Source organism: Falco punctatus (genome assembly GCF_963210335.1).
Source record: "Falco punctatus genome assembly, chromosome: 8".
In the NCBI taxonomy this organism is placed as follows: domain Eukaryota; kingdom Metazoa; phylum Chordata; class Aves; order Falconiformes; family Falconidae; genus Falco; species Falco punctatus.
In genome coordinates this window covers 6,702,038-6,721,551 of record NC_137588.1, presented here as the reverse complement: position 1 = coordinate 6,721,551, position 19,514 = coordinate 6,702,038, and the positions used below count along the sequence as shown (strand labels likewise).

Genomic DNA, 19,514 nt, shown 5'->3' with positions numbered 1-19,514 from the left:
GGGGGGGGGGGGGGGGGGCGGGGAAAAGGCTACCATGTCAAAGCATCTAAAAGTAGATTCCACTTTCACAGACTTGGTGGAACAGCAATTTCCCCGCTTGCAACGAAGGAGCTGAGACTACGCTGTTTATTACTATAAATATATTCATAGATATTTTCCCTGGCACGAAGCACTTCAATTTTAAAGGCAAGAGATTCATCAACTCCTATGGATAGCTTCATCCTTACTGCTTTTATTCTGTCACTGAGCACACGCTCCTGGCAAGAGTGGAGGAGGGTACAATCTGCTACCATCTGCAGGGTGCTATCCATCTGAAAAGGTGACTGTCTTCAAGAAATTAGCATAGTCCAAGCATTAAACTTAACTCTGGAATATTACGTTCAACCAACAGACTCTTTCAGGAGCCATTCTGTAAATGTTCCTGTTCCCTGCTATCTGCATGGTGTGGGGTTTTGTCTTTTTTTGTAAGTTCTGATGTAGCTTTTTATCACAGGTGAAAAGAACTTTCCATCCTTCTTGGTACATGAATGAGGTAAAGAGAGTATTCCACAATCACAGATAAATATTTCTACAGGTGATCAGTATTCTCAATGTGAGGTGCTTAATCTGCCGAGACGGATCCCATGAACTTCAGCACATTAAAAAAAGCAAACTCCACAGGACTCCCTTGGCATTCAGCAGGAGAGGTGCTGCTGGCACCCAGCCATTTCACAATCATGGACTATTCAGAACACATGAATTCACATTTGATAGCTACAAATTCACAGATATAATGCCACTTTAATCACAACTAATATTTCAGTAGGTTTTAAAAACTGATTGGGGATACAAAAATGAAGCGAGGAAAGAAAAAAAAAAAAAAACCAACTTGAAATTATCTGCAATTGTCAGCAGAAGGAGACCTATGAAGCACATTTTAAAGGCAGGAGAGAAGGTTCAATAACCTGCTTAATTTTCCCTTCTCTCCGGTTGAATAAACTGTCAGGAAGAAATCCAGCTGAATGATAGCCTGGCTTTTCTACAGCTTCAAATGAGATTCCAGCTCCTGCCCACACGTTCCCAGGACACTATGTTCAAGCTAATGAGATACCAAGAGGAGAAAAGCCTTGCCACTTAAAGAGGGAATGAACTGTGCGTTATATGAACCGAATGGCATGGGCTTCCTTCCTTACCCCAGCCCTGCATTTAGCTAGCACACACACTAAATAAGACTCATCCACAAAACTATTTCCAAGGCAGGCTGCGTCCAAGGGCTCTGATCCTTTCCACAGAAGAAAAGCGAAGTGATAATAATTACTCAGCAACCCATTACACTAATGCTTTCAGAAAGCAGGCGAACCCGGGGAAAATTCCTTGACGAAGCAGAGCGCTGGGAGAATAGAGGCAAAGGAAACATGCTTGGACCCCTCCCTGGACACTGCTGGCAACAGGAACCATCTACGATTTCACTACTGAGCAGATGCCTTCTCGCTTTACAGGCTGCAGCTTCTCGAGTGGATGGCAGAATTGGAAAGAACAGAGGAAAAAAGGGAGAATTCTTCGTTGAGGAAAATAAAAAACGGAGACATGGAAACAGGACCGTCAGCAAACAGAGCATGACTTGAGTTTGATGGAGCTGCTGGGTCCCAGGTGGCTGTCAGACTGCAAGGCTCTGTGTTTCAACCTTTCAGAGTGCTCCATCAAGCCTTTCTTCCACAAAACAAGAGCTTAAAAACCGGGGGAAGACCCCACACAAGTGAAAAAATCCTTCAGAGATCTGAGAAAGCTTCCAATCAAAGGCAAAAACCAAACAGCACAGTCAGGGAAGCTGGACTGGACATGTCTGCTTTACACACAGGCTTGTCAGAAAGCTACAACTCCAGAAGCTTGATCCTAAGAGTGTTCTTCTCACCTCCCCGATGTCACACCGACCTTATTCAATGTGCATCAGGAACAGACAACAGCTCCATGGGTCCTGGTACCTCACATCTTTTTCCCCCCCCTGTATCCCAGTAACCACAGCTCCTCTCTCCCCCAGAGCTTCAGTAACGTAGCACAGCGTAACTTGTTTAAACCCAGCTCCCTCCATTTTCACATGCGTCCATCAGATTGCCAGAATTATAATTAACCCATCCTGAGCGAGATCAGTCTGCTCCCCACCTACCCAGTGCCAGGGTAGCGCTCCATTGGGTCTGAAAGCAAGTGGCTGTGCTTCCTTCTCTCTGTTACCTGTTTTAGCCATCAGGTCAAACACTTCACCCTAAGAACTCACATTTAAATATCTGTTTGAATTACAGCAGGCAGGCATTGATTTCAGCTCGTATTGCTACATTGGGGTAAGCCAGTGGTCAGATGGAGGATGGCCGGTCTGCCGACTCACCCACGCACACTCATCTTCCTTGGGTACCTGCACAGCCTCTGCAGCTCTGCTTCCCCAAGAAGCTCATCCTCACATGCGGTATCTTCTCTGCGTTCAATCCTGTTACTGTCACAGCATAAAATCTGTTGCTCACCAGTGAAAAATCCTTTTGGTCAAACATTTTAAGCACCAGAGACAAGCTGACCGTGCTTATTGGCAGCCTAAACTGCAATTCACCCTAAGCCCATTAAAGACAGCAATCACATGTTTCAAATCATACAATCATAGAACGGTTTGGGCTGGAAGGGACCTTAAAGACCATCTAATTCCAGCCCCCCTACCATGGGCAGGGACACCTTCCACCAGCCCAGGTTGCTCCAAGCCCCGTCCAACCTGGCCTTGGACCCTTCCAGGGACGGGGCAGCCACACTTTCCCTGAACAACCTGTTCCAGTGCCTCACCACCCTCACAGTGAAGAATTTGTTCCCAATATCTAATCTAAATGTACCCTCTTCTAGTTTAAAACCATTCTCCCTTGTCCTATCACTGCAGGCCCTACTGAAAAGTCTGTCTCCATCTTTCTTCTGAGCCCCCTTTAGGTACTGAAAGGCTGCTATAAGGTCTCCCTGGAGCCTTCTCTTCTCCAGGCTGAACACTGCCTCTCTCATGCCACCCTCTCTCTCAAAAAGGGAAAACGACAAGTTTTATTTCCTTGCTTTGCTCATATTTCAAGTAGATGCATATAAAAACTTAAGAAATTTACGTACAAAGTTTGGATTTTTTTTTTTTTTTTTTTTTTTAATGCAGTCACATTCTAGACCATCAAGACAAAGTAGTTGCTTCCAGATGTACTTCAGCGAGGAAGAGCTGTGGTGTCGTCCGCACGTGACGGGACAGTCCACGTGAAAGGAACAAGCACCGATCTCCAGGGGTTTACATACAGAAGTCATGGTGCTGCTCTGGGTGAAGCTGCCATGTGGGACCCCAAAAATTACTAATATCCAGACGTGAAAATCCTTTCCCAACAAGCTAATCCAAAGTGCTCAGGAAAAAAACAGCCAACGGAGCCAGTGCCCAGCAAAGGGCAACTGCTTAATCAAAATCATCAGTTGAAATCTGAAATTATCCTGGAAGTACACAAACTGCAATTAAAACAACGTACGCAATTCAAAACAGCTGTGCCCAGCATGACCATACTCCAAACTTCAAAGCTGGCTCTTCACTCTCTAAATAAACAAAACCCCCAAAAATGCCAAAGACAAAAGCTTATTTTAGACTAAAGATAAGAATGTGGAGCCATTCATCAAAAGACTATTTTACTTTAAAATACTCAAACTAAGTATTTCTGTGGAAATTGCTGTCTTTATGTGTGAGCCGTGAAGATGACGCAGACTCTGTACAGAGAGCATCGGATGGAGACCATGCAAGGTGGTCAGACAGGTAGGGGTCTATCTCTCTGCACTCGCACAAGAGTAGGATGGCAAAGGATTTAGCTTACACCGTCACGATAACATCAACAGCAAGAACAGGCCTTTTGCTTCTTTGTAAGAACAGCAGAAATCCCAAAGGCATTAATGTACTTTTTGAACTGCTCGTAATTGAATTTGGGTGGTGGTCCATCAACGGAGTTCATAAAGGAGCTCTTCCCAGCCGGCCCTCGCCGACTCACACCACAGCTGTGGCATATCTTTCCAGGATCATGGAGGTTCTCGTTTTGGTTTTAGGCAGATTTCAACACCCAGACCTTCTGTTCCAAGAAAGTATTTAATGCTTCCCTTTATTGCATTAATCACGAGCACACACATCTGGCAGTCATTTCCGGCCTTGTAGAATTAACTCAGAGCAAAGTCCTCCAGCAGGTAAGGAACACAAGGATCATCACTCAGGTGCTTCTGAAAACCTTATGTGCCAACAGGGAAAGTGCAACTTGTACCACCTCGCCACCACTGAAGGCCAAGAAAGCACCTGAGTACCTGGCCTCCTTGTCAAAAATGGTTCATGCTACCAGCCCAGGTTGCTCCCCCAAGGTAATAACCAACCCCAAAGGCAGGCTCCCTTGAATGCGGCTCTCCAGCTTGCTTCCAGATTTTCTTCTCATAACAGGATGCACTATTTTAACTGCTGGCTGCAGAGCTGGACATTGGAGAAGGTGCTAGGAATAACTTAAAAGAAAGAGATCTTGATGGGAAGGGAAAGCAGAGCTAAACTGATAGCCAGCTGCAAAGGCACAAGCCCTCAGAAGCATAAAGAGATGTTCTGTAGGATGCCACAAGCAGTATGCTGCCATGTGGTGTTCCTCCTCGTTATACTCTAGGCACCTCCAATTTTCATCCATGAGGTTATATGGGCTTCATCCTGCACACCTCAAGCTCTGACTTACTGCTAAACTCAGGCCCTTGTGATGAAGCAATTCCTTCCACTCCACAATTTTTGCAAGGAAAGTCTCTTCCACTCTACCTAGATCAGATGTTTCAGCACACCTGGCATCTGTGGGACCCAAGACGCTGGGGCACAAGTTTCTACTTGGATAAACCGTGTGCATTTCAAATGCAATACCTTTATCCTCAGCCTCCAAACTGTTGCATTTCTCATAAACTTGAGACTCGCCTGGGTATCTTTTCTTGTCTAGAGGAAACCCAGGCTGTTTTACACTGTCAGTAGTCCCTATTGTTGATGAAAGTAAAAGTATTATTCTCGTGAAACTGAGACTGCTCACAGAAACCGGTTGCAGCGTGCACCTCAAGGAGAGAGACGGTGACTCACCCAGAAGACAGCTCCCAACACCTAACCTCAGCGCCTGCTTTGATTCACCCTGATGATGGAAAGCAACGGAAAGCTCTGGCAGAGGAAAACCTCGCCAACGCCATGAGAAAGGTACAATCGACAACTCCCCTGCACTCAAAATTTCTTTTTTTCCTGTTCTGTCACAAATAGGAGGTTAACACAAGCTGAAATGCTCATATACTTAATGTTTTTTTTCTTACTGCTTTACCACAAAGGATCATTATTCCATGGCTAATATAGTAATATTAGATAATATTAGCAATATACATTTGCTGTAGTAAAAGCACTTTAAATTGCATTAAACACAGTAACATGAGACTAGCACATTTTCAAACAGAAATTTCTAGTCCCTGCTCTGTTGAGGAGCAACTCCCATTTCCAAGCCAAGGAGAAGCAAGCCTGCCTTACCATGGGGCCAACCCAAAGTGCTGGCCTTTGCATATGTTCAAAATAACATCAGACCCTCAGAAGTTGGGGGGTACAAAAAAAAATATCGTCTGCCAGCCTCCTTCCCTTTTACCTCAAGTTTAGTGTTGCTCAGTGGTTGCACACAGCCAAAATACCCACCCACTGTACCAGGCTGCTTCAATAAAACTACACACGAGCCTCTACTCCTTACCTGACTGGGACAGACTCGCTCCAAACAGTTTCCAAGATACTTAGATGCACCTCATTGATGGTGTTGAGCAGCTTCAAACAACGAAAAGGCACTGTAATGTTAACAGCAAAATGCACCACAAGAAATCCACAACTCTATGCCAAAGTTTCCCTTGATAAATAGGACAAAAGAAATGAAAAATCCTATTAATGAGTATTACTTGTCCATTCCTTTTGAGCCTGCAACATGCAGTCTCATGGGGGACTAAAAAGTGCCAAACCACCCCATGGGCTGCACTTGCGTAAATGCCGCAGGCACCCGGACGTGCACAGTGCACCAGGTCTGTCTGGAGGCAGCGTTAACGCATAATAAGAAATCTCAGGAGTTTTAACACCTAGGTAAGGCCTGAAATCCATGAGGATATCTCTGAATGCAGAATCAGATGACTGCATGATGAAATATTTTTCATGCGTTACAAACGAAAAAATAATGTTCTAAAAAAAAAAAATATAAAAATTCTGTAGAGGTCTCTAGATATTACAGCAGGTAGAAGGGTTGCTGTGTGCTTTAATGTCTGATTCCCCTTCCAACCAGGGGCACTACACAAATTGCTCCAATGCAGTCGCCACTCACCTTTCATAAAGAGGGAAACTATGCTGATGAACTGCAAGCAAGATACTGTGAGCTACCTAACCATCACACAACCAAAAGTGTGTTGGATCAGCAGCGAAGTCCCCACTCCCAGCTCAGGAAAGTCTAAGATGCCACCTGCAGCGTCCCAACAGCCCACGTGCCATCAGAAGGCTTCTCAGGCTGCCCTAATGGTTCTTCCAGCCCTCTTATCCTTCCCCCTCCTCCCCCAAATCCCATTCCAAAAATGAAATTAATAGAAACTTTTGAAATTTTGGGTTCTAAACCAATTAACTTGACAACGATAAGGCAGCAGAAAGAACATGTTTTTGCTGTAAAAGCTCACTACCCAGTTCAAGCAAAACTAAATCACTGATTTATGACCACTGAAAACATCAGGCTTGAGGTCACACGCGAGCTGACAGGAGCTGCTGCAGGTTCTAGTGAATACAGCCACACGCCGTCAGCTTGCACACCGAACCGCCTGCGAAGCAAACGCTGCCGTAACCCAGTGAGTGCAAGCGGAAAGGCAAGCCGCATGATCCCAGCTATAGAGCGTTTGACAAACACGTACCCCGCCACAAGCAGGAAATTAAAAGCCACAGCTAAATAAAACAAAGACTGAGAGTTGCAAGCAACGCGATAAGCCAACTTGTAAAAACAGCAATGCCAAGAAGTGTCATCATTCTTAGTAATCAAAAAATATCTGAAAAAAAAAAAATGAAGAAAAAAAAAGCCTTCATTTTAAGTCATCTCTTTTGTTATATTGTTTTCTGTTTGATGACTGCAAGTAGAAAAGTGTAAATTAAGATACTTGTTTTTATTGCTGAAGATACTGCTTAAGGCACCGTTAAAACAGAAGTAATCAGAAGAAAAAGGGAGGATTTGGGGTTTTGTTTTGTTGTTGCTTTTTTTTTTTTCCCAATCTGAAGTTATTTATCTCCCATTTCTCATCTCAAAGCCGTGCCTCCCACACCCTTCTGGGTGCCCCAACCGACAGCCAAGCGGCACCTCCCAGAAAGCCATCAGAAGTCCATCAGAGCTTCTCCCAGCCAAGCTTCCCCCACGGAAGGGGAAAGATTTCAAGAAAAGATTATCAGCAAACGTGGGAGCGGGCAAATCAAAATTAACGTCTTGTACCGCTATGAAACACATTTTCAAAGAACAAGGTGGATGTGACCGTGTCATAACCTGTTCCCTACACTGCAGGAGCCCGGGGCCTTTTCTGCCCTTCCCACAGAGACAGCACTGCACGGAAGGGGCCACCCCACTGCTCCGTGCTGCTTGGAAGCCACGCCAAAGCCCTGCAGATACCGAAATGGCCAGAGAGTGACTTTACACATACATTTAGGAAACCCACAAAACAGATCCAAGACTCCCCAGGGCAGAAGGGAAGCATGTGGGAAGATGGCCATCCAGAAGGACTCTGGCAGGCTTAGGAGCTGGGCCCCAGCAAACCTCATGAAGTTCAACAAGCCCACGTGCCAGGTCCTGCACATGGGCTGGGAAAATCCCATGCCCAAATACACGCTGGGGGAAGAACGGATTGAGAGCAGCCCTGAGAAAGAAGGGTGGGGGGGTGTTGGTGGATGAGAACCTCAACGTGGCCCGGCAATGCGCGCTCACAGCCCAGGAAACCTAACCCTGTCCTGGGCTGCACCAAAAGCAGCGTGGCCGGCAGGTGGAGGGAGGGGATTCTGCCCCTCTGCTCCGCTCTGGTGAGACCCCCCCAGCAGCGCTGCGTTCAGCCCTGGGGCCCCCAGCATAAGAAGGTCCATGGGCCTGTTGGAGCGGGTCCAGAGGAGGCCACGACGACCATCAGAGGGCTGGAGCCGCTCTCCTGTGAGGGCAGGCTGGGAGCTGGGGTTGTTCAGCCTGGGGATGAGACGGCTCCGGGGAGACCTTACGGCAGCCTGCCAGGGCCTGAAGGATACTGGAAAGCTGGAAAACTGGTACCAGAAAGCTGAAGAGGCACTTTTTACAACGGCATGTATGATAGGACAAGAGAGAATGGCTTTAAACTGAGAGAGGGCAGATTTAGATTAGATATTAGGAAGGAATTCTTTGCTGTGGGGGTGGTGAGACGCTGGCCCAGGCTGCCCAGAGCAGCTGTGGCTGCCCCATCCCTGGCAGTGTTCAAGGCCAGGCTGGATGGGGCTTGGAGCAACCTGGGCTGGTGGAAGGTGGCCCTGCCCGTGGCAGGGGGGATGAAGCTCGATGGTTTTTACTGTCCCCTCCAGCCCAAACCGTTCTATGATTCTATGGCAGCTTGAAGACAGCAAATTATTAACTGCTACAGAAAGCATCCAGAAACACCATACTGGTGCAACCAGAACTGTCCACACTGAATCCAAGTGCTCACTCCTCCCCAATGCTCCTGGTGAGAATTTTTTTCCCCCCAGCAAAAAGAATCAAAAAATCCCCAGAGATATGGATCTCTGGGTTAGATATCTGGCTTTGCCACAAGATAAAAAGGCTCTGAAACAGGGCAGATGGACAAAACAACCTAGTCATTTTCATGTCAGCTACTCTCTCCCTCACAAATGATGCTGCTTTCACAAGTAGGACTCTCTGGAGAAGAGATATGTTGCCTGGAGTTATGAGCTAGTATCTTTAAAAAATATTTTTGTTCGATGCATAATGGGTCTCAAACTCTTTTTCTCTTAAAATAAATTTTAAAGTATTGCTTTTTCCTTCATAATGCCTTCCAAATCCATATTATATATGTTGAAGATCGTAAAATAGAAGGCTTATTACACAAAAGAAAATGTTATATCAATTAACACATTTATATAAATGCACGTATATATATTGATTATATGCATGTATATATACAATTATTGCCCCAATACAATAATATATTCCATTAGTTTATGTGAACAGCAAGTAACAGCATGTTCAGTAAACGCACCATATACCAAAAAGTGGTGAGAAAAATTAAATAAATAAAAGAGGACCTGAATTTATCTGGAGATGTTTTGGCTGGAAATGCATTTCTGGAAGCTTTATCCTTCCCTCCTTCAGGGTGGAAAACAAAGGCTGTAAATTGGCAGTTTCCTTAGATGGTGGGTTCCTGGTTTCCCACTGCAAAACTGCCTTCCTTGCTTACTGGTGACACTGGTGGCCCGCAGAAACTGCCTCTTCCTGCACCATAACAGCAACATGACTTTTGTGCAGTGCACAGCCTGTGGGAGAAAAGCCCAAGCTGGGCACCAAATAGAGACGAACAGCCCTAAAACAGCCCACACATGAAACGAAGCCGAGGCAGGGGAGCAGGGGCACTGGGGTCTGCTCTCCCATTGCGTTCAGGGAGCACAGCCCTCCCTCCGCCTGGCTCAAGAACTGCCACACGCAGCCCAGTCACCGTCCAGAGAGGCACCAGCCAGCTCCCCGTAGTCACAGCACACGGCGGTGCACAGCACTCAGCACCTTTCACTCCTCATTTCTAGTTTAGGTCATTCCCTGAAATGATTGAAATACGCTACATATGAGATTTCCTCCTTATGCCAAGTCACTTCAAGACATTAGCAGCAAGGTGGGATCTCAGGATGACAGAGCTGGCACTGGCTAAGCAGCACCGGTGTTGGCCGGGGAAGAGGAGTCTGCTGGCATTTCCCATGCTCCAAGGCATTCACCACTAACAAAATACTCATATTCTCAGTTTCTCATTTCCTAGAACGAGTACATATTATTATCCTGAACATATCATCCTACCTGTATGTTATTTAAAACAAAAAAAACCCCAACATTATTTCATACTTTGCTAAATGATGAATGCCTCCATCAGCTTTGGCTGCATCTTTCAGTGGTTTACACCAACAGCTGGTTTTGTTTTCCTTTCCTCCAGCCAGTGCCAGAGGAGCCAGCCCTGTTGGTCTCTCATACCTTGCCATGCTGCCTTTTGCTGGTGCAACAGCATCCAGAGGCAGCGCTGCTGTAACCATCCCATCCAACCGGCAGTGCCAATCAATAGCCTCCCCAAAAAAATCAATTCTGGCCCACATTTCAATACACTGAATGCCCAGCTAGCAAGAATTGCTCGTCCTTTGTATACCACATGCGAAGGAGCGGCTGAAAACACTTGACATTTGTCAATTTTGTTATCTCGATGAGATTTCCCTCTGCACTGTGCACTGTTTTTCACTTCTTCAATTGGAAATACATCAAGGCAAAGCCGATTCCACCATTACTGAAGTACTGTACCAGAAGGACTTCCCCCAAAACGAAGCCTTCGGACAGGCTGTCAGCACACCACCAGCAAGCCCACATGTGAATGGACCTGCAGGACAGAAACGTGTCTCAGCTGCAAGTTCCGCATCAAGCCATACTCAACACAATGTTGGCCAACAGGAAAACCCCTGGATCTGCTGCTCCCCCAGGCACTGCTCTGCCACTGGGATCCCACAGGCAAAGCAAGTGGAAGCAAAGAAGAACCCCAGTTGTCCTGTCCTTTTTCCTAGCCATAAATCTTGTGGTTTGATTCCTCTACTATATGTTAAGTCACCAAGTAACGCAAGAGAAATCCTTGCTGCTTTACCTCAAACTCTTCCTCAGTACCCAAGGCATGTATTTCAACAGTTTTCTCTGAACATATTGTTCTCAAACCGTGGTTTAAAATTCATCTGTGCCCCTGCATCGTTGCCATCCTGTACTCCTGTCTCTGGCATACATGAGGTTTGACCTTTTCAGATTTACATTTACAGCATTCAGAATCTTTGTGAGCTCTGTTACAGAGAAAAATGAACCGAGAGGAATTTCTGGAACAGTGACCGGACTACTGATGTTTCCTACGGCAAAACACACACTGCCTGTATTCCAGCTTCCTAATACCCTGGTAAACAAGAAAAAAATTGAATAACAAAAGCAACTTAACTAGCTGGAATCTTCTGAAAGACGGAAAACAGACTTCCATGGCTGCCCACACAAAGTGAAGATGCTTTGGCAGTTAACATTCAAGGGTAGCACAAACAATGCTCCAAATGAAGAATGCAGCAGAAAAGGAAAAAAAAAAAAATCAGACCAGCAATTGTATCTCCAAGTGAAGAAAAGGCAGGGACTTTTTAAAGAGTTTCACCATGTATCCAGCTTCATGTTTCCCCTTTTCCTTTGTGCTGCAGATGCCTTATTGTCTTGGTGTACTTAATTTACATAGATAACTTCATCCAGCAGCCTCAGTACCACGAAGTTATAATGAGTTCCCAGGCTGTGGGAACCCGCAGCCAGGAGCAGTCCTTTTTCTCCACCACCAGCCCCACGAGGGAGGCATGCATGCTTTCCCTAGACCACTGACCCCTTGTGATGCACACTCAGACCCCAAAACGCTGGATTTACCAGTGCTCCTGCCCTGTGTGACCATATCTGTACAGTTGCGTAGGAGTGCAGAACCAGGCTCTTGGATAAGGAACATCAGCTCCTGGATAATGACGATCCTTCTTAGATGCACATATCTCGGACCAAAGGATCACCAAACTCAGGCTTCCTCAATCCTAAACGCTCTTCAGTGCTATAAAGTCCAAAAGGCCTACACCAAGAGCACCAAACAGAAGACACCAGCAGCACCAATATTAAGTACAGCATGAAGAAGGGTTTTCTGGTGGGGAAAGTCCTCTCAGTCAAGGCATCTTACTACGAACAAGTTACTCCTTTTCATGTATTTCTTTTTTTTGAGATGTTGATCATTGAAAATAAAGTGCACGAAGAGGAAGAGATGGGCTAAGTTCAAGGAATGGCAGCATCCAATAGTTTTTTTTCACAGATTCCCTACCACCTCACTTTGTAGCTTGCCACCCTGCAAATCACCAGCCACCTACAAGATGCTCAGTTCTCAAAATAATACTCCCTCAAAACAAATGCATCTGCAACGTATAATGGATCTGTAACATTTAAAATATTTTAGATTTAATCACCTGTTGATACTTCCGGCACCGTAACACTGGACAGGAAAGACACAAATGTGTACAAACAACGCTGTTACAAACCAGAAGCACTTCCCTCTGTTTTTAGTGTTTTTTTCATAAACTACTACTACCATGCACGGTCTATCCATCTTGTCCTTCATCAATAAAATCTATTGATCAGCATCACCGTGAAAATCCAGAAAAAAGGTAAAGAGAGTGATAAGAAATTGATAGCTAACTGCAAAGGAGACAGGTCAGGGGGCAGAGGACATAGTGAATTACCGTCAGAAGGGAGATGGGAAGCACAAGACTCTAGGAAAGGTGCAAAGTAGGAAAATAGGACACAGCTGGTATGAAAACTTTGCTGGTATGAACTTTGATAGTCCTGCTTGGGGCTAACAAGCCAGCTTGCTTTTAGTACTTCTTTGAAAGCTCTACCTGTGAAAGGGAGAGTTTAAAGCATCCATAAGTTTTTGAGCAAAGTAGCTAAAAAAATGAGAGCCATCAGCAGAGCCTTTCCAAACCAGAGGGGTGACGACCCAGGTATCAGTTGATCCTACAGTCCCCTACCCTTCCAAAACCAAGCATCAGGACAGGGTGTGGGTGTTACATTTCTGTCAGCTCGAGATACACCGTACACACAACAACTCACAATCCGAGTGCCATGTCCCGAAAAAAACCTAGAGGAAGCAGAAGGAGCACCTTTAAGTCTTTAAGGGATGGCTGATTTTTTTCAACCCAAGAAAATAAAAATTCTACCGCATCAAAAAGAGAACAAATTATCAACGGCCTGGAAACTTACTTTACTCATTCTCCAATTGTAATTACCAGCTTGAAGCCCATATTTGATTGTCTGTGCCTAGCTGGAGCTCCAAAAAGATGTGTGAGAAGCAGCTGGTGGGTGTAGCTACCCATGAACCCCCAAAACACCCCAAGCAGACTGTCCCACAGCCATATGTCCCTGCTGGGGAGGGGACATCTCAGCCCTGCAGGGCAGCACAGCTCAGTGACCTGCACTCACCCTCAGAGAGAGTGGCTAAGGAAAAAAGATGCTCTCTGCAAGCAAGGAAAACCCATTCTGGTATGCCAAGGAAAAAAGCAAGTAAAAGAAAGGAAAAGAAAAAAGGTGGAGGTGGGGGATGTGGGGGGTGAAGCCACAAAAAAGGGAAAGAGACCACACTTGGTCTACATCACCCTAGATTTAAACCCATATAAATAGTACTTGGAACCCCAAAAATATTTGCTCACCTGCCCTCTGGTTCAGGACTTCTCTCGTGTTGCAATGTATATGGCCTGGAATGAAGCTGTTGACTCTTGGATGTGGGCCTTGAGATCATATAAAGCTGCTGAGATTTCCAGAAGTTACAGGGCTGTAAATTTTCTGCAGAAAGCCTGCACAGTTTGTGTTGTAATGCAAATTTTAAGTCAATATCCATGGGGGTTTTGTAACACGTTCAGAAAACACCCATCCTCAAGAGACTTAGGACAAAACCATTTAGAAAGTATTGGAAACACCACACGCAAGCCCAACTTTTCGCTAGATACTTCGAAAAACAAAGTCACCAAATGGCAAGTACACAGTTCCATGCCTCATTTGATATTTAAGTTATACAAGTGGCTGACTAGTTCTAGCCATTTCACTTACTCAGATGCTTTGAGTGAGCTTTAGAAGAGAGGGGGGGTTGGGGGTGGGGTTTTTGGTTTGGTTTTGTTTAAGTGTTGTTGGAAACACAAGGAATAGCAGAGCAGAGAAAGCTCACACAAACTCAGATTTCACCCAAAGGAGCAAACACCACCACAAATTCTTGGACCTGTGGCCCATAACAAGCCCTGAGACACACCTGCCATCAGGCATTAGTTCAGGACCTGCAGTGGTGTCTGCAAGACATGTGTGTATTACAAGTGTGAATAAATTCCTGATTGCCAGCAAGTTGGGAGGGAATAGCTTCTGCATCCCAGTCACAGGCAGAAGCAAAACCAAAAGCACCAATAAAATGCAGTTGAGACCATGAGCAAGCATCACTAGCAGATGACATGGTGGGTTCTCCAGGCACTCGCTCTCTTCAGAAAGAGCCCACCAGCCCACTCACTCCTTGGTTCGCTTCAGTTTCACTGAAACAAATCACATTCACAGGTAGGAGCAACTTCAGAGGACTAACTCCTACCTCAGTGCTGTAAATTTGAAGTCTGCAGCTGCACCCTGGAGCCACAGGAGAAGACCTAAAACTTGGAGCCACGGGCAGCTTTAGCAAGGCAGAGCACTGAACTGCTGCAATTGAAGTCCTTTGGTAGCAACTCAGGATCAACAAAAAAACCTGTTTTTTCTGTAACCATCGATTGCAGTTGTGACCACACAGGTACTTCCACGCCCAAGAGCGCTGGAAGCGAGCAGGCTTGCATTTCACCCCAGCTGAGCAGGGAAGGACAAAGAAACACCATTAGGAGAGCACATGGACAGGGATTTTCAGAACAGGGCTCTTCCAGAATCCCAGAAGCCTCACACACAACTCCGTCAGACTCACTTCTTCCTCTACGGGGCACGTCAACGCATGAATACACAGCAAATGGGGTAAATACCGCCAGTCAGTTTGGATTTCGGACAGCTGGGGTAGTGGAAAGGAAGGGTTCTTCAGGCATAGCTTTGGTGGCTCTCAGAGGTGGGGAGCTCAGCCAGCTCTCGCTCAGGGAAGGGCAGTCAATCTGCTCCTGCTACGCTGGCAGCACCTTATGCTGGGTTCCCTAACTCCCCATCAAATGATTAATAAAACCACATAAGGCAAAGCTATTTTTACTCCCGTGGACACCCTTAGAAATGTAAGTCAGCCATTGCAATACAGTGGTTTTTATTATGCACGTAAAATTATTATCTGTCCTCGAAAGCAGATACTATATATAAAGTCATCAAAAAGGACTTTGAACATGCACTTTAGAAACATACAGATCAATGGGGCTCTTGTTCACCTGCAGTTTAGGCATCTTCCCTCTTAAGGAGGCATTGCACTAATGTGGTGCTGGTATTATGCAGCCAAGCTTTCACATACATACCACCAGGCAGCACCCAGCAGCAGCTCCTCCACACAACACAAATTTGCTACACGAGACTGTGCTGCTGCCTATATGTACATACATATGCATGGCATTGTGCTGCTGCAATATATACATGCATGTGCATAACGCAAGACACAGCTACTCAAGGCTAATAAAAAAAAATCCAGAATATATACAACTGACAAAATCATAGCCACGCGTTCACATTTGCCACAGAGAGAAAGACTGCTTTGAAAAATAACACAGCAGATAAGGAAGACGCAGCAGGCAGATTTTTAAACACTTGGGCTTTTAGAGCAATGAATGGTATGGAAGAGACTAAGTTTCTTCGGTTTCTGTCACCAAGTGTTTCATCAGACAATGACTGCGTCAGGAGGAAAGAAGGGGAAGGATACGGGTATGGGTAGGGACTGAATAAAAAGATGCTAACCCTGAGGTTTGGCACTACTTAAGCTAAAGAGGGAAAACTCGAGTGTCTAGTAAGATTCAGGGTAAGATTTTACAGTCCCTAACCAATATAAAAAACCAAAGAAATTCCTTTCAAGGCAGAATGAGAACAGCCCCACTGCAAACTCTTTCTACTGTAGAGCCACAGCCACCAAGATAACCCAAACTATAACCTCCTCTCCTCCGCAGGACAGCCACCTCCAGCTAAGAGTACCACCCACCAACACTTAAGGCATGTGTGGAGGAGCTCAGGGCCCCAGAGCAGAAAGCTCAAGGGTTGCCCAACTGGCTTTACTACCAGTATCTCTTCTGCCATGAGTATTCACTTCAGTAGGTCCCATTTCCTTCCTTGCCTTGCTCTTGCATCTCATTCCTGCCTCTACGCTAGCTTTTCGGTTGAAGCATAGCAACTGTGCCTGCAGACCAGCAAGTAAATTAAATAAAATAAAATAATAACAAAAAACCCCACAAAATGCTAATATAAATTAAGACCTGTATTTTGCCGTACCAGCAACAAGTCAGTCAAGGGTATTATACTTCCAAAGGACCAAGCCTTTGCAGAACTTCTCAAAAATAAACAACTGTCACCTGAAGTCAAAATCCATGCTAGAAGTTCAAATCATACGTATACGTACACTTTCCACCAGCTTCTGTCTGCTTAATCCCCTGGGAGATCAAAGTGCCAGGCTCCAGACTGCACTCTGAAAGCACTTCAGCTGCTATGCTGCCGGAGCGCAAAAAGGGTTTTGAAACATATGTAGTTATCTAATAAAACCGAACTACACTCACTAAGACAGCATAAAACAGAAGGCACTGGCCTATGGATTTTGTGTTAACTTAATATTGACAGTTTCAAGCCCAGAAGTATTACTTACAGTGTTAAAAAAAAAAAAAAAAAAAAAAAAAAAGAAAGAAAAAAAAAAGAGAGAGAGAGAAACAACATGGAAGATTTTTTGTTTCGAAGACCTTATCTTCAAAAAAATCAACGAGCAACCCAAGGACTCGAAAAGCTGGTGAAGAAAAGCAAAAACAGCCTGAAAACCTTCAAGCTGCAGTTTTAGGTTACAGGATGACAGCATCCCAGAGTATTTAACAATTTCCACTTAAGTCAAGCTAATAGAAAGATTTAACTTTAATTTCCACTGAAGTACTACCAAAACCTTTCCTTTGGTTTAAGATGGAAAAAGTATTTCCCCTACTTTTTCAGCTTGTTTAGGATACAGAGTTAGGAATGGAGATGAAGCACAAAGAAGGTGCCAAAATTAAGCACGGCTTGACTGATCCCAACTTTCCCCTTGCATTTGGGTCTTCTCAGGGGGGACGATTCCTTCCTCAGCACAGCTTTCTGCCTCTCCCATACGCCAGGCCACAAGCTACCACAAAAGCAAGGCAAACTTGAAACACGTCCCACTTTGACTGTTTGATTCGGACAAACAGGTCGGGATCTTTTATGAAAACCCTCCTCTCTTCCCTGGCGCTAGATTTGCCTTGACCTGACACACTCGTGCCAAGCAGCTCTCCTAAAGACAGACCTCTAGCAGGACTGTTCAAGGTCCTCTGATCTTGTTTTTGGAGGGAGAAGTGTTATTACCGCAGCCTGCAGTGGCAACGGAGCGGAATCAAAGCCTGGGCAAGCTCACTGCCATAGTGAAGTGCCACTCGTGTCACCAAGGCCCCTGTTTTGTGCGTGGCACGAGGAACAAGCAGCCCAGCTCCCTCCGCCAGCCGAGCGGGCACCGCTGGCCGTGCATCTCCTCTTGTAACGCCGAGTTCCTGGTTTGCCAAATCAGAAATACACTTCATCATAAAGCAGCCGCTGGGTTAAGACCTGCATTCTTGCAAATTTCAAAGCTTGCACGGGTAAAAGACATTTGGGGATTGACCACTGAACTGGTCACGTGCAGCCTTAAAAAAAAACCTAGCCCAGTACTATGCTGGTTTTGTAAGTCCTCCCTTTCCTAAGTCCAGGAACAGTCTTTCTTCAAAGCCTTCTGTAACACACTGCTCTTTTATTCATTAGTCTTAACTGCAGCCATTTCCTAATTTCGAAATGCAGTTGTTCATAAATCAAAGTTCAAATGGTGCTTAAAAACAATTTAGTCACTGCAGCTGGTGACCGTTGATGTTTACAACGTTGGTAACTTCTTAGCAGGGAAATACCCTTCTGACAACAGCATCAGTCTAGGCGTATCACCAACTACTCTTTGGTTTTAGGTTATCTTCTTGCAGTTTTGTTAGCCTGTAAAGCAGGGTTAGATGGCCAAATACCCACAAAAACACCAGAGATTAAGCAGCCACTTGTCAGCCAGTGAAGACCTGCAAGGCGAGGAGAGTCAGAAGGTGCTAGGAACGCACATCTGTACTTCATTAAACCGGAATTTGCCAAATATCCCACAAACCAGAGGAGAATTTCTGCTCTAGGGAACCACCTGGCTCCAGTTAACTTTTCTGTCCAGCCTCCCACCCTACACATCTACAAGTGCAGCCAGATTACCTAAGGGCACCTCCCTGAAGTGCTCCTCCACACCAAGGGGGAACTAACGTAACTTGCACACCCTTTCTTTTTCCTTATGTAAAAGCTATGTCTGCACGTGGCTGTTTGTGATAAAGCACAATGATAACAACAAGTCCCTTCTTAAAGTTGTCCTCCTCAAGTATACAAAAAAAGGATGGTGTCACTTAAAATAAATAAAAAAAAAAAAATCTCAAGAATGAAAAGGTATCAATGTATAAAAGTATTTTAAGGGTGAGCATCAAGAGGATGGTGCCAGGCCCTTTTCAGCAGCACCAAGCAACAGGACAAGGGGCAAGGAACACAAATGGCAGCACAAGAAGTTCCATCTGAATATGAGTAAGAATTTCTTTGCCTTGAAGGTGACAGAGCGCTGGGACAGGCTGCCCGGAGAGGCTGTGGGGTCTTCTCTGGAGACATTCAAAGGCTGTCTAGACACAATCCTGTGCCACTTGCTGTCGGTGAACCTGCTTTAGCAGAGGGTTGGAGTAGATGATCTCCAGAGGTCCCTTCCAACCCCAGCCATTCTGTGATACTGTGATGCAGTTCCATACGTACCCTCCCAAGCATCTCCTCCAACACATATTTAATCAAAGAGAAGGGATCAACACAGGATTTCAAACAAACTTTCAAGAGAAGTTTTCATTTTTTGTTATTATTTTTAATTTTCTCTATTTTACAGTCACCTTTCCTATATGCAATAATTGAGCAGCAGAAACACTGCAGAGCAAACCCAAGTACCTGGACAGCAGCACCGTGGTAAGCACCAACATCATCCACACCATAGCTCTGCCATCACTAGACCAGGAGGACCAACGAACAGAGCAGCATGACCAGGCTTTTCAACCAAGCTACTACTGTTTCATTAATAATATATAAAGAAAAACAGGTTTCTCAGTCATATAATCCGTAAGCATTCGCAAATTCATGGAACATTTCTGTCACCACACAATGTGGACAAGAAGAGTCCATCACGTTGACCAGTGTAAGGATATAGAAGAGCATGGGGGTGACTTATTATAACACAAAGAAAAAAAAAAAAATAAAGAGAAAAAAAGGGATTTGGGTAAGGAAAAAAGTGGTAAGGGTTGATGAGGTCCTCTGCAGCATTCAGAAAGATTGTTTCGTCTCTATTACCCAAGTAATTTCTTACATACTATGAACTACCATACTGCAAATACATGATGTAATGAACCGATTTAAACAGTTACCTCCTTGCTAGTCTGCCTCCAAGGATTAAAACCACCCAGCAATGACATC

The 19,514-nt window shown here is 45.1% G+C and overlaps 1 protein-coding gene across 5 annotated transcripts in view; it reads right to left on the bottom strand.

Moving 5' to 3' along the window:
- Positions 1 to 19,514, bottom strand: part of HDAC4 (histone deacetylase 4) — a 270,456-nt gene that overhangs the window by 178,685 nt on the left and 72,257 nt on the right. The gene's annotated exons all lie outside the window — the stretch shown is intronic.